The sequence below is a fragment of the Triturus cristatus genome, chromosome 2_2, assembly GCF_964204655.1.
Source record: "Triturus cristatus chromosome 2_2, aTriCri1.1, whole genome shotgun sequence".
NCBI classification, from domain to species: domain Eukaryota; kingdom Metazoa; phylum Chordata; class Amphibia; order Caudata; family Salamandridae; genus Triturus; species Triturus cristatus.
The window spans coordinates 291,069,208-291,085,548 of NC_140582.1; the positions used below are offsets into that span (position 1 = coordinate 291,069,208).

At 53.3% G+C, this 16,341-nt stretch overlaps 1 protein-coding gene across 3 annotated transcripts in view; it reads left to right on the forward strand.

Moving 5' to 3' along the window:
- Positions 1-16,341, forward strand: part of LOC146862153 (RNA exonuclease 1 homolog) — a 919,286-nt gene that overhangs the window by 199,826 nt on the left and 703,119 nt on the right. The window lies entirely within an intron of this gene.

Consider the following 16,341-nt stretch of genomic DNA (forward strand, 5'->3'; position numbering starts at 1 on the left):
CTGGAGTCCGACGTCGAGAAGCCTGAGACCTGGAGCCCGAGGTGGAGAAGCGGCGCTGACTGGAAAGCAGACGTCGTACCCGGAGCCGCCAGAGGTCGAGAGAGGGCGCCGACGGAGGTCGTGGAGAGTACCAGAGGTCGAGGAGGAAGACACCTGAGGTCAAGTGAGCGGCGTCGACGGGGGAGTGAAGTCCGCCCTCCGGAGACCGAGGTGAAGCGTGCCGGAGGTCGGGAGTGGAGATCGGACTCCGGAGTCGCCGGAACCTGAAGAGGATCGTGCCGGAGGTCGGGAGTGGAGGTCGCACTCCGGAGCCGACGGAAGTCGACATCGAGCCAAGACAGCCCGACGTCATCGAGCCGAGGCCGCCGACATCGAACCGGAGCTGCCCGAAGTCGACATCGAGCCAAGACAGCCCGACGTCATCGAACCGGAGGTCGACATCGAGCCGAGGACGCCGACATCGAACCGGAGCCGCCTATCGACGTCGTCAAGAACTGACATTGCGCCGAGGCCGCCGACATCGAACCGGAGCCGCCTCACGGCGTCGACTCGACTCCAGCGACGTCGGAGCTACATAGAAAGGGCAGTAAGTGGAATAGAGGGCGCCTAAGGCCCTGTGGAGCCCTGAGAGACTAACCTAGGGTGCTGGAACCAGCTTGACTGTGCCAGGGGTGAGCTGAGACTAATACAGAGGGGTGGTGTAGTGTGGGAGAGCCAGATCTCTAGATTCCCCCTTTATCTACCTCAGTTTAGGCCTCAGCCTTGTCCAAGCCAGGGAGTATACCCCTCAGGCCATCCAAATCTTTACAAGCTGGGATTGGGTCAAATCATCCCATAGTACCTCAGGAATGTGAACTGATTTACAAGTGTAACTGTTGGCTTTTATTATTTATTGAGAGCACTGTATTTATTGTATTTATCCTATTTATTGCCTCACAGTATTTGTTTCACAATATTTATTGTCGTACAGTATTTATTGCCTCATAATATTTAATTGCCTGTAATGTAATGCACTTATATTTATGCCTTGATTATTTATGATCTACCTTATTTATTGAATCGTTAAGACAGTATTTATTTGACGTACCCTTCCACAGAAAAAGCCTTGTGTACTGTGATTGTATTATTATTTATTTAATCAGCAACTAAGAGAAAAGAAGATAAACACAGATATTTTCATAATTTTTAAGGTGTAGTGTCGTTTTTGGAACGGATGCACGCATGGTCATTGTGTGGGTATGGCGTATGCTTAACACGGTGCCTGACCCCTGACCACTCGAGCCAAGCTACCACTGTGTATGTCTGGAAAGACTCCGTTACCACCACCCTTTCCGGTGTGGGAGTGGGGTTTTTATAACATAATTGGTGTTCAGCGGCGGAATTGAGCTGTGCCTACGCATACTCGACAATAACTGTGGGTAGTCCATAGGCCTACACCTGGAGTTTTCTCAAAGCGGCCTTCCTAATTGGGAGTTTTTGTTTTTTCCAAATTTACTCTGGTGGTGGGAGGAGGTATTATAAAAGGTACCCCCCTGCATTGCTTCTGTAAAAACCTGTCTTCTGTTCTGAGTGGGCAAAATGGAGTTTGTGCTAGAAGACCTGGAAACCTATACTGTGGCCCAACTCAGGGAGTTTTGTCAGCGGGAGGGGGTGTATTGTCCCCCAGGAGCAAAGAAGGGTGCACTCCAAACCAGCTTAAGGGCTTGGGGGGGAGGCACGACGAGAAAGCAAGGCTGAGGAGGAGGACAGGGATAGAGAGCCCGACAGTGAGGGAGCTGGTTTGTACCAACCTGAGGTGGGGAACCTAGTAGCGGGGCCCAGAACCATTTCCAGGAAGGGCAGCAGTGCCTCTAGCGGTGGCTTGTCTGAAGTGGAGTTAACAGACCGGAGGGAGAAAAGACAGCTCACATGGGACTTAGCAAGGCTGGAGAAAGAGAAGGAGGAACAGAGGATGGCTCATGAGCTAAGGCTGAAAGAGATAGATCTTCAGATCCTAAGAGTCGGGGCACACACTGTTCCTAATGGTGGCAGCAAAGACCAAGAAAGAGAGTTCACTAGGGAACCCAAACCCTACCTGCCAAAGGACATTGTAGCTAGCTATGGAGTGGGCGACGATATTGCCAAGTGGCTAGCGGCCTATGAGGTCTCGTTAAGGGCCCATGGGGTTCCAGAGAAGTACTGGGGAGGGGGATTGTACAGGTACATGCCTCCAGCTGGTAGGGATGCTTTATTGGCCTTAGAGGAGGATGAGCAGACCCACTACCCCACCATGAAACTGGCGCTCATAAGAAAGTTTGGACTAACACCCGAAAAGTACAGACCGAAGTTCCGGGGTAGTCACAAACTGGGCACACAGAATTGGGTGGACTTCCTGGACTATGCAAAGAAGGCATTAGAGGGTTGGATTCAGGGCAGTGAAGTGAGGAACTACGAGGGGTTGTTTGATTTAGTACTGAAGGAACACCTGCTCGAAAAATGTTTCCCTGAACTGCGTCAACACCTGGTGGATAGCAAGCTGACCAATCCCCGGAAGCTTGCTGAGGAGGCGGACATTTGGGCTAGTACCCGGGTGTCCACAAGGGGGACTGGAGGGGATACTCAAAAGGCCGGACAGGGCGCCCCCCAGAAGAAAGAGGGAGGGGAAAAGAAAAAGGAGTTCTCCAAAGGCCCCCAAAATAACTTCCAAGGGAAGGGAACAGGATTCACCCCTAGGGCTAACCCACCCGGAAACCCTAATCCTGGCCAGAGTCAGCAGCCAAGGGTTGTCCATTGCTACGAGTGCGGTGGCGTTGGACACTACAAGGGAGACGCGAAGTGCCCGAAACGACCACCCCCTCCCATTGGAGGAAAGACCCCCGGAGTAGCTAGTGTAGTGCTCGGGGAGGAGATGCCTTTAATTAAGGGAAGGGAGTGGGCGGGTGTCACTTTAGTGTCCCTGGGAGAACGGGAGATGGTTTCTAAGATCCAGGTGCCCGCAAATACCGTAAAGTATGGGCAGTGGGTCACCATCAACGGCCAAAGAGGGGAGGCTCTGAGAGACACAGGAGCCAGTATGACTATGGTACGTAGCCAACTGGTGTCTCCAGAGCAGGTAATTCCCGATGTACTCCACCCAGCCGCGATGGCTGACGGCAGAACAGGCCACTATCCGGTGGCCGAGGTTCCCTTTGAATGGGGGGGGGTTGCAGGTTCACTTCGAGTTGCCGTAAGCCCTGCCGTGCCAGTCGATTGTCTACTGGGGATGACATGGAGCACAATGCTTGGAAGGAGGTGGAATACCGGACTCATACGGAGATGCTGGGTACACCTGACTGGGCCTGTGTGAGCACAAGGTCCGCGACTACCCGGAGAGGGAGTTCGTTTCGGCTGGAGCCTGGAACAAAGGTCCAGCCAGCTGCCAGTCAAGGGAAGAACCGAGGACAGGAGGAGCCTGCCTCGGCGTCCGCGCCCCGTAGGACGGATAGACCACCGGAGGTGGTGGACCAGGAGTCTGCGGTGGGGGATGTTACCAAACTGGAGGACCTACCCATCCCGGCCGAGTGGCACGTGGAGGGAGGCCCGTCCAGGGAGGAATTCTGCCAGGGCCAGAGGGAGTGCCCTACCCTTGAGGGGCTGAGGCGTCAGGCCGCAGCCCAGGCAGCAGGGAACGTTGAAGGGAACTACAGTGTTTACTGGGAGGATGGCCTCCTCTACAGTGAACCCAAGGCACCCCTACATGGATCGTCACAAGCCTTGGTAGTCCCTCAACGTTATCGAGCCTTCCTTCTGGAGTTGGCTCACGAGATCCCCTTGGCAGGACACTTGGGGCAAGACAAGACCTTCGCCCGTCTTGTCCCACACTTTTATTGGCCTCAGATGAAAGTGTCGTCCGACACCTACTGTCGGACATGTGTGTCTTGCCAAGCCAGTGGGAAAACAGGGGTGAAGCTGAAAGCTCCCCTGGAACCACTTCCAGTCGTTAGCACCCCCTTTGAAAGGGTGGGCATCGACATTGTGGGTCCGTTAGATCCACCTACTACAGCTGGTCACAGGTTTATCCTGGTTTTGGTGGATCATGCCACACGGTACCCAGAGGCAATACCTCTGAGGACCATTACAGCACCTGTTGTGGCTAGGGCCCTGATGGGAATCTTTACCCGAGTGGGTTTTCCCAAGGAAGTTGTGTCCGACAGGGGGACCAACTTCATGTCAGCGTACATGTGGGCGATGTGGAAGGAGTGTGGAGTGACCTACCGGTTCACAACTCCTTACCACCCCCAGACCAATGGTCTGGTGGAGAGGTTTAACAAAACCTTGAAAGGCATGATCAGAAGTCTGCCTGAAAGCCTGCGGAGGAAATGGGACGTCCTCCTACCCTGTCTACTCTTTTCCTACAGGGAAGTGCCACAGAAGGGAGTGGGCTTCAGCCCCTTCGAGCTTTTGTACGGGCACCCTGTACGTGGACCTCTCAACCTGGTGAGAGACGGATGGGAAAGAACTCCCAGAAAGCTTCCCCAGGACGTGGTGAGCTACATGCTGGCCTTCCGGAGCCAAATGGCTAAGTTGTGGAAGCAAGCTTCTGACAACTTGGAAGCCAGCCAAGCAGTAATGAAGGCGTGGTATGACCACAACGCTCACCCGGTGGAGTTGGAGCCTGGCCAGAAGGTGTGGGTGATAGAACCAGGAGAGCTTAGCGCACTCCAGGATCGCTGGTCAGGACCCTTTGAGGTATTGGAGAAGAAGGGTAAGGCTACCTATTTGGTGGACCTTAAAACCCCTCGTCAGCCCCTACGGGTGCTGCACGCCAACCGCCTCAAACCCCACCACGAGAGGCCCGAAGTCATCTTGATGATGGTGACTGACGGAGCAGAGGACGTGGAAAACGAGCCTCTCCCCGATTTGTTTGCGTCTCAAGAAAAGGATGGGTCGGTGGAGGGAGTGATTCTCTCCCCATCTCTAACTCCTGAACAGCAGGAGGACTGCCGCCAGGTCCTGGGGCAGTACTCTTCGTTGTTCTCCCTTGTTCCGGGTAGGACTCACCTGTGCGTCCATGATGTGGACACAGGAGACAGCCCACCTGTGAAGTCCAAGATCTACCGGATGTCAGACAAGGTGAAGGCCAGCATTAACAGTGAAGTCACTAAGATGCTGGAGCTAGGAGTGATCGAACCTTCTAGCAGCCCCTGGTCCAGTCCGGTGGTGTTAGTACCCAAAGCCGCACCACCGGGTGGCCAACCGGAACTGAGGTTCTGTGTGGACTACCGGGGACTGAATTCAGTAACCAAAACTGATGCTCATCCGATCCCTAGGGCGGATGAATTGATTGACCGGCTGGGAGCTGCCCAATATCTAAGTACCTTTGACCTTACTTCTGGGTACTGGCAGATCTCTTTGACTGATGGAGCAAGGGAAAGGTCAGCCTTCTCCACGCCCAATGGCCACTACCAGTTCTGTGTGATGCCCTTTGGGCTCAAGAACGCACCTGCCACGTTTCAGCGCCTGGTAAACCAGATCCTCACCGGAATGGAGAGTTTCTCTGCTGCTTATCTGGATGACATAGCCGTCTTCAGTAACAGCTGGGAGGATCACTTGTGTCACCTGCAAGCTGTTCTCCAGGCCCTGAGACAAGCTGGATTGACGATCAAGGCCAGCAAGTGCCAGATCGGGCAGGGGTCGGTAGTGTACCTTGGACACTTGGTGGGTAGGGGAGCGGTGCAACCCCTCCAGGCGAAGATCGAGGCCATCATGGCCTGGGAACCCCCCAAGACACAGACTGAGGTCCGAGCTTTTCTGGGCCTCACGGGATACTACCGCCGCTTCGTGAAGGGGTACGGTACCATCGTGGCCCCCCTCACGGAGCTTACGTCCAAGAAACAACCTCGACGGGTAGTCTGGACGGAGGCTTGTCAGCAGGCCTTCGTCAAGCTGAAGAAAGCCATGTGCGAGGCCCCGGTCTTAAGGGCCCCAGACTTTTCCAAGAAGTTCATTGTCCAGACAGATGCATCAGAATATGGCATTGGGGCAGTGTTATCGCAACTCAATGAAGAGGGTCTGGATCAACCCGTGGTCTCCCTATCCCGGAGACTACTTCCCAGGGAACAGAAGTGGAGTGCAATAGAGCGTGAAGCCTTTGCAGTGGTATGGGCTCTGAAGAAGTTGCGGCCATACCTGTTTGGCTCGCACTTCCTGGTTCAGACCGACCACAGACCCCTTCGTTGGCTGATGCAGATGAAGGGGGAGAATCCCAAGTTGTTGAGGTGGTCTATTTCCCTACAGGGGATGGACTTTCAGGTGGAACATCGGCCTGGAGTGGACCACGCCAATGCAGACGGTCTCTCAAGGTATTTCCGCCTTAGTGATGAGAACTCCCAAGGGGTTGGGTAGCTCTCCCCACTTTCAGCTGGGGGGGACGCGTGTTAGACCTGTCAGCCCTTTGGGTGGTCCCTCCTCATCATTATTTATTTTGTCCCACTTTTGCCTCAAACCCTGTTAGTATTTTTCCTTTTTGGGAACCACCAGACTTTTTCGTATTGATGCAGATTCAGGGAGCCATTTTATCTACCCCTGGAACTTCTGTCTGAGGGCCTGGAGCACAAAATGGTGGCCACCTGTGACATCATCAGAACCCACTGGAACCTACTAGCACCTTCCAGAACATTCCAGAACCCTGTGACAGTTGGAGGCGGTTTGGAATGTTGGGAAGCTAAGCCAGAGTTGACAGTTGGAGCTGGCAGTTGGCACCTGACTGGTGAAGAGAGAGGAGCACAGAACTGAAGGAGGAAGGAGTGAGGCAGCAGGGGTGGAAACTTGTGCCTGGAGTGGGGTCCATAAACCCACCCTTGATACTAGTCCCTACTGACTGAGCCCAGCCTGGAGCCCTCTGTGGGAAAAAGCAAGAAAAACCATCTTAAGGACCTGGACAGCAGGAACAGGCCTTAGAAGTAAAGAAAAGCCAGAATCTGCCCTGTTTATTGGTTTCCCTGGAGTCCGACGTCGAGAAGCCTGAGACCTGGAGCCCGAGGTGGAGAAGCGGCGCTGACTGGAAAGCAGACGTCGTACCCGGAGCCGCCAGAGGTCGAGAGGGCGCCGACGGAGGTCGTGGAGAGTACCAGAGGTCGAGGAGGAAGACACCTGAGGTCAAGTGAGCGGCGTCGACGGGGGAGTGAAGTCCGCCCTCCGGAGTCGCCGGAGACCAAGGTGAAGCGTGCTGGAGGTCGGGAGTGGAGGTCGCACTCCGGAGCCGACGGAAGTCGACATCGAGCCAAGACAGCCCGACGTCATCGAACCGGAGGTCGACATCGAGCCGAGGCCGCCGACATCGAACCGGAGCTGCCCGAAGTCGACATCGAGCCAAAACAGCCCGACGTCATCGAACCGGAGGTCGACATCGAGCCGAGGCCGCCGACATCGAACCGGAGCCGCCTATCGACGTCGTCAAGAACTGACATTGCGCCGAGGCCGCCGACATCGAACCGGAGCCGCCTCACGGCGTCGACTCGACTCCAGCGACGTCGGAGCTACATAGAAAGGGCAGTAAGTGGAATAGAGGGCGCCTAAGGCCCTGTGGAGCCCTGAGAGACTAACCTAGGGTGCTGGAACCAGCTTGACTGTGCCAGGGGTGAGCTGAGACTAATACAGAGGGGTGGTGTAGTGTGGGAGAGCCAGATCTCTAGATTCCCCCTTTGTCTACCTCAGTTTAGGCCTCAGCCTTGTCCAAGCCAGGGAGTATACCCCTCAGGCCATCCAAATCTTTACAAGCTGGGATTGGGTCAAATCATCCCATAGTACCTCAGGAATGTGAACTGATTTACAAGTGTAACTGTTGGCTTTTATTATTTATTGAGAGCACTGTATTTATTGTATTTATCCTATTTATTGCCTCACAGTATTTATTGTTTCACAATATTTATTGTCGTACAGTATTTATTGCCTCATAATATTTAATTGCCTGTAATGTAATGCACTTATATTTATGCCTTGATTATTTATGATCTACCTTATTTATTGAATCGTTAAGACAGTATTTATTTGACGTACCCTTCCACAGATAAAGCCTTGTGTACTGTGATTGTATTATTATTTATTTAATCAGCAACTAAGAGAAAAGAAGATAAACACAGATATTTTCATAATTTTTAAGGTGTAGTGTCGTTTTTGGAACGGATGCACGCATGGTCATTGTGTGGGTATGGCGTATGCTTAACACGGTGCCTGACCCCTGACCACTCGAGCCAAGCTACCACTGTGTATGTCTGGAAAGACCCCGTTACCACCACCCTTTCCGGTGTGGGAGTGGAGTTTTTCTAACACGCTCACAATGCATCTGCCCAAGTCGCAAGGTGTAATTTTGCTGCACTGTATTGAACTGTAGAATATGTATCAAGCAGTTGCTTTAAGCTATATACCTCCATTGTGCTTTTATAGGACATTTTTTTGTAGGGATGTCATGTCGCTTGTTGAATTTAAGGTATAGAGATAACAAACTGATTTCTCTTGAGCGGACATTAGTTTTCATCAGTTCAGTCCACAAATATATATCGCCAAAACCAGCCACTTTTGTAGTGTTCAAAAAATGGGCCACTTGAACAACTTTATCACTGCCTATCGCCACCTTCGTATCAACTGGCAATTTTATGGCCGCGCATGCTTTGCATGAGCGGTCCCGAAAGCTGCTTGAACATCGGCAGTCGGCTCCGCTCCGTTCGAGGTCCCGGTCACGAGGGAGGTCGAGGGACTGGTCGCCACCATTCGTCCAAGTCATCGAAGTCTTCGCGGTCGGGTAAGTCGAAGCATAAGAAGTCGAAGAGGCATCATCGCTCTTCAACTTCTCCTCGTCGGCCAGCCGATCCGACGAGGTTGCGGGTGGTGTCCATCCCGCGGCTCCGTGTGTGGGGTCCCGAAGAGTGGACTCCGCATTTCCCTCCCTTTCCGGGACTCAGAGCGACTCCCACCCAGCTTTGTACATTCTACGAGGCGATGCATGCCATCTTTGGGTGGCCAGGACCCGCCAGCATGCCTTCAGGCCCCGCGGAACCGGTTGGGGGGGCCTAGGCCTTCTCTGCCGTCGGCTCCGGCCTTGGTGCCCCAGGCCCCCCTTGGATCCAGGCCCCGGCCTCCATCCCGCCGTGAACCCGGAGCCAGACCAACGTTGCCCGACTCCGGATCCGGCGCTGAGAGGGGGTTTTGTGCCCCCGTTTACTCCTGGGGGTTCCTTTTCAGCCAGATTAATACCCAGAGGATGAGGATTAGGAGGACTGGGAGGGGTCAGGTGACTCTTTAGCTAATTGGGTAGAATCTGAACAGGACTGGAGAGAGGAACTGGGGGATACCAGTGGTCTCGACACGTCCCCTTACCGTGGCATGTTGTCTCCTCCTACTGTGGCTACGGAGGAGGGAGCTTCGTACGCTGTGGTGTTGCTCACAACCTCGAACTTCCTACCGTGGCAGTCAGGACTAACCTCCTGACAGAGGTGTTTCAGCCGGAGGCGAGCTCTTCGGAGCCTCTGCTCAACTAGGCCCTTACTGACGTCCTTTTAGGGACTTGGTCCAGGCCCAACATGGGGGCTCCCCTGGATAGGATGATTGCCTGACGCCACCGCCCGCCCCGGGCAACCCCACTTTCCTTTCCCAACACCCCACCCTCCTTTCCCAACACCCCACCCCTGAGAGCTTGATGGTCCAAGCCTCTACTTACTAAAGTGCATTCCTTACCGCCACACCGGAAAGGGAATCCAAGAAGCTGGATCATCTTGGAAAGATTTTCTCTTCCACCAGCCTGGGACTGCGGTCAGTAAACACTGCATGTCTATTTGGCCGTTATTCCCACTCTGTGGTGTACTCGGTTGGGCAGGTGCTGCCTCAGTGTCCGAAGGAGGCCTGGACAGTGCTCTTCCAGGCTGTTGCGCCGGGAGGGATGCGGCCAAGTTTGCCATACGTTGTGGACTGAATACTGCCGACTCCGGGTAGAACGCTTTCTTCGTCGGTAGCTCTTAGACGCTACACCTGGATGAGATCCACTGGTTTTTCTGGGGATGTCCAGAATACACTCATGGACATGCCCTATGATGGCCGTTGCCTTTTCGGCGACAAAGCGGACAACGCTTTAGAGCGTTTCAAGGACTCGCGTGCTACGGCCAAGTCCTTGGACCTCCCCAGCTGCCCCACACAGTCCGCGTTTCACCCCTTTCGTGGCTACGGAAGGGGTGCCCACTACGTTCCGCCTGGGGCCACAGGCCGCAGCAAGTTACCCAACCTTTGCATGGCCGGGGACGTGGGAACAACCGTCGTGGTTTCGGGGGCCAGCGGGCGGGCCAGTCCACCAACCCCACTCTGCAGCAGCCTCCAAATCTTCCTAGTCCGACTTTTCAGGCCCATCAAACGCCAGTGGGTGGCAGGATTCGCCATCATTTCCCCCACTGGCGCACCATCATGTCGGACAGGTGGGTTTTGCATATAGTCCGAATGGGATACTCCCCTTCGAGGCTACCCCTCAAGCCATGGCACTGCAATAACACCGCATGTCGGAGGATCACCTGGCCCTTCTCCAGCAGGAAGTTACGGCTCTCTTGGCCAAGGGAGCCATCGAGCGCATTCCTGTCCCAGAAGTAGGTTGTGGTTGTTACTCCCACTACTTTCTGGTTCCCAAGAAGGACAAGGGCCTGCGTCCTATCTTGGATCTCAGGAACGTCAACCGCTTCCTCCGGAAGGAGAAGTTCAGGATGTTGACCCTTGCTCAGGTTTTGTCTTCCCTCGACCCGCAAGACTGGATGGTTGCGTTGGACTTGCAGGACCCTTATTTTCACATCCCCGTCCTGCCGGCTGACTGGCTTTACCTGCAGTTCACGGTAGGCCACGAGCATTTTCAGTTTACTGTGCTCCCCTTTGGCCTTCCCAGCGCCCCTCCGGTGTTCACGGAAGTGATGGCGGTGGTCGCAGCTTATCTGCGCCGATCAGGGGTTTGTCTTCCCTATCTCGATTGCTGGTCGTTAAAGGCGGGCTCGTCCCAAGCAGTCGTCTCCCACCTCCAGACTACGGCAGACCTCTTGCATTCCCTGGGGTTCTCATTCAATGTGCCGAAGTCACACCTGGATCCCTCTCAGAAGCTCCTGTTCATCAGAAGGGTTCTGTACACTGCATGGTTTCGGGTCTATCCTGCCGAACAGCGAGTCCGAGATATTCGGGCTATGATTCTGATCTTTCAGCCTCGATCCTGGGTTTCGGTCAGAATGACCCTGAGGCTGCTGGGCTTCATGGCCTCCTGCATCCTGATGGTCGATCATGCCAGATGCGATATGCGGGCTCTGCAGTGGGACCTGAAGTTCCTGTGGGCGCAGCATCAGGGGAATCTGTCCGGCGTTCAGATCTCAGAGGGCACTGCACGACAATGGCAGTGGTGGCTCACGAACCAGGATTAGGTCAACGGCAGGTCCCTCTCCCTTCCCCAACCAGAACATACAGCGGTGACGGACGCTTCTGGGATGGGGCGGCCACATGGGAGAGGCTGAGATCAGAGGCCTCTGGTCTCCGGAGGAGTCCGAGCTCTATATCAATCTTCCGGAGTTCCGGGCGATCCATCTTGCACTCAAGGCATTCATCCCTCTGTCCAGGTAAGAGTAGTGCAGGTGTTCACAGACAACACCACCACCATGTGGTACTGCAACAAACAGGGTGGGGTGGGGTTGTGGACCCTATGTCAAGAGGCCCCTGCGCCTCTGGACATGGCTGGAACATCAGGACATTTCCTTGGTAGTTCAACACCTGGCAGCTTCACTGAACGCCAGGGCCGACGGACTCAGCCACAGGTGCATGATTGATCACGAATGGCGTCTTCACTTGGAGGTGGTGCAAGGTGTCTTAGACAGTGGGGAGAGCCTTGGTTAGATCTCTTCGCCAACGAAGAGAACGCGCAATGTCAGCAGTTCTGTGCGTTGGAATTTCCAAGATGGCACTCGCTAGGCGATGCTTTTTGTCACGAGTGGAGTTGCGGTCTGTTGTACGCCTTTCCGCCTATACCACGTCTGCCCAGAGTGCTGAAGATCAGGTGCGACCGGGCCCAAGTCATTCTTGTGGCTCCGGATTGGGCAAGAAGAGTCTGGTATCCCGGGTTGCTTAACATGGCCATCGATCCTCCGACCCGTCTGCCTCTTCGGGAAGATCTTCTGTCGCAGCAACAGGGACGTTCCTCCACCCGGACCTGTCCAGCCTCCACCTCCTTGCGTGGAGATTGAGCGGCGGCAGTTGACTTCTTTCAACATGCCCCCCGAAGTCTGTGATGTCATTCTGGCAGCCAGGCGTCCCTCCACTAAAACGGTATACGCCTGCCGGTGGAACAAATTTGTGGCATGGTGCAAAGCAAATGCTGTGGATCCCCTCGCTGCCCCTCTCTCTGAGGTTCTCTTCGTTCTTTCTTTGGTCTAGCAGGGCTCTGGGCACTATCAAGTGCTGTCTCTCGGCCATCTCTGCCTTCCTTCGGCTTCCAGATCAGCCTTCCCTTTTCAAGTCCCCGGTTGTAAATTGTTTCTTAAAAGGCATAACATCTTTTTCCTCCTATTCCCTTCGTTATGCCTCAGTGGGACTTGAACCTGGTTTTGACCTATTTAATGTGTGTTTCCTTTTAGGCCGCATCACAACTGTCCTTCGAGGCTTCTAACTCTTAAAACTGCATTCCTGGTGGCCATTACGTCTGCCAGACGAGTGAGTGAGCTGCAGGCGCTTTCTTCTAAGCCTCCTTTTCTGTCTGTGCATCAGACAAAGTTGTCCTCAGGACTCGTCCATCCTTCTTGCCCAAAGTTGTCACTGCCTTTCACATCGGGCAGACTATCACTTTGCCCACCTTCTTTCCGCATCCTTCGAAAGAGTAAGAGGCTCCACCGTCTGGACGGGCGCTTTCCTTTTACCTGGATTGCACCAAACCGTTCCGGGTGGATGACCAGCTCTTTGTTGGATACGTGGGTGCCAATAAAGGTCGGGCCATACACAAGGGGACTCTCTCCCGATGGGTCGTCTTGTGTATCAAAACATTCTATTCTCATGCGAAGGAGCCTCCAGTGGGGCTGCGCTCCCATTCCACCAGGGTGACGGCAGCCACTACTGCTCTAGGACGAGGAGTTCCTCTGAACGACATTTGTCAGGCGGCTATGTGGGCATCGCTGCACACGTTCACCAATCACTTCTGCCTGGACATTCATGTCCGGAGAGACGACGACTTTGCCCGTTCTGTTCTCCAGGACTTTCTGGTGTGAACTTGGTTCGCAGACCCACCTCCGGGGTTGGTATTGCTGGGGTATCTATTCTAAGGTAAGGAATCTATCATTATGTGTTTCTTTCAGATGAACAAGTTACTTACCTTCGGTAACGATATATCTGTAAGAAGTGATAGATTCCTTACTGCCCCACCCATCCTCCCCGTTCTCCGAACTGATTTCTAGGGTTATTTTATCCTTTCAGGGCCCTAATTTTGTGCACCAGTGGTCAGTGTCTTGCATGGCTCGGCATTTATGGGGTGGGAAGTAGTGTACAGAACTGACAGCACGCTAGGGCGGCGTCCAAGTAGCTGCCGCGACCTCATCCCGGCAATGCGACGCCAGCGACGGACGCAGAGCCGACCGTCGCCACCTTCCGATGCTCGGAGGTACTGCTGACGAAAAAACTTTCCGGATCTAGCCTTACGCCTGGGGGTCATTCTAAGTGTAAGGAATCTCTAACTAACTGTTTCTCACAGATATATTGTTACCGAAGGTAAGTAACTTGTTTTTTAGGTTAGAGGGCAGCGCGAGAAAGAGCTTCCCTCAGGACAATTCCTTCCTTACTGCTTCTGACTTTTAGCTCCAATAAATGATGTTGCGCCTTAAATAACACAAGATCCCTCATCAAACACAAGCTCGAAGTTGTAGATTTGATTGGCTCCCAAGCATTAGACATCTTGTTCATAACAGAAACCTGCATCTTATTTTTTAACAGGCTACTTGGCGCTAGGCACGTCTTTTTCCAAGTCCTTAGCACCATTCTAGAATCTTCTCCTAGCACCTCAAACTTTACTGTACTACAAGACTTTAACTTCCATCTTGAGGACCTTATTGTTAAGAACACAAAGATTATTCTTGACCTGACTGCCAGTCTTGGCCTTTCCCAGATATTTGCAGGTGCCACTAATTCTGCTGGGCACTGTCTTGATGGTATCTTTATCAACAATCCATCCTTGTTACATATCTCAACCTGATCACTACTTTGGACAGGCCATCTAGCAGTAAGATTTAATCTTCCTCTAGCACAACCCCTTCAACATGGTAGAACTTGCTCCATTTTCTCCTCTAAATTCACCAATCCAACTCTAGAGCAAGTCACCTCTCTCCCTTAAGGACACTAAATCCGATCCTCCCTTGATCCTTGGACTCCCCCAACAGGCACCAGAAATAATTGCCTCATGTAATATGTTTGCCAATGGCATCTTTCCATCCCATTGGAAGGTGCCATCTATATTTCCCCTACTAAAGAAGACCTTGCTTAATCCTACGGATACCAACAATTATCGCCCATTTCAGGACTACCCCTACCCGCTAAAATTGTGGAAAAATTGTGAACGTTAAGCTTGCCAAATTCTTTTTTTTTTTTTTTTTTTTTTTTTTTCAAAAAACAATTTTTATTGCATATTTTCAGTTACAATTACCTTTCAATAATTACCCTCATGCTGATGGACATATCCAACTTCCGGAAATCAATGTGTTATATAATCTAATTCGCTGTCATCCAGATATTCTGTACCCATCAGCACTCCTATATGCACATTCACCCTCCACCCTCCCCCCCCCCCCCCCCCCCCCATGTCAGTGTGCCATAATACAAGGTAAAAGGATGATTCTCTCTTTTTAAGTTGCTGTGTTGTTGGTTGTGGGCTACTCCCCACTTCAATAGTCAGGCTCAGTTCTGTAAGTAAAAGTGGTGTACTCGTTCCATCGCTTGTGTTCTACCTGGTAGATCTCTATTACTGCGCTTCCGCAGGCTGCTCCACTGTATCATCGTCCCCTACTTCATCCGTTACCCACCCTTGGAGCTCAACCACTAGTGCCTCCCATGCACGTGCCATGTCCAGCACCTTTTCATCGTTCCCCCGCAGTGCTAACTGTAGCCTGAACGTGCCCTCACTACATGCCCATTTGGTGAAAGTCGCTCTCCATCTCGCAAAGCTGGGACCAACTCTCGATTTCCAGTGCAGGGTGATTTCTCTTTTGGCCATAACTAGCCCTAAATCGCAAAACTTGCTCGTAATTTTTGTACGCGGAGTGTAGGGAAACAATAGCAGCAAACAAACTCCCAGTTCCACCTCCAGGTCCCGCCCTGTCACCTGGTTTAAGCAATCAATAACCTCGTCCCAGTAGCGACTTAGTGACCCACAGGACCAGAACATGTGTTTGAAGTCAGCCCCCTCCTTCCCACACCGAGGGCATTGCGGTGTAGGGCCTCCGAAATACTGAAATAATTTAGCTGGCGTCAAGTATGCCCTATGCAAGGTGAAGTACTGCACCAATTGCAACCGGGCATTACGTGTGCTCTTCCAGGCCCGTCTCTGTAGCTTGGGCCACGTCCGTGCAGGGATAGGTTTCCCAATATCCATTTCCCATTTGTCCTTTAGAGCGTTCAAAGGGGCTAGGTTTTCTGTCGTCAGGCTCCGGTATAGGCACGTAATGGCCTTAATTGTGCCCGCTGCCATGACCACATATTGACATCCTGCAGCCGTCTGGGGTTCCGATAGTCCCGCGTTCCAGTGCTTCTGGAGACCTGCCACCAGGGCTGCGTGGAGTAGATAGTCTCCCCTCGGGATCCCAAAGGAGTCCCGTAGCCCCTGGAATGGCTGAAGCACTCCCTTTAGGTACAGGTCCCCCACCATCTGTACCCCGAGGTCTTCCCAGTTAGCCAATCCCAACCAATCCCCTCCATGCGGGAGGGCCGTGCACATGCCTAATGGGATCTCTGGGGCGTAAGGGTGAGCAATGCCGGCCTTCCGTAGGCTTCGGTTCCAACACAGCCGGAGCGAGTCGTTGCTGTAAGACAATAAAGGAAAGCACATGGCGGGATCAGTCTGCCCTGTGGGCCTTCCGGGCCTCTAAACTCCCTAGCCACCGCCAGCGTGAGCCATTGTAACTGGGCAGCCAGATAATACCACTCTAAGTCGGGTACTGCCAGCCCACCCTCAGCTCTGGGCTGTCGTAGGGTGGCCAGCGCCACCCGCCTCCTGCCAGCTCCCCAGATAAAGCCCATAACTATGGCCGTGAGCTTGCTGAATAGCGACGCCGGTACCCAAATAGGGAGCGTACGGAAAAAATACAACAGGCGTGGGAGCGCCACCATCTTCAGTAACTCCACCCT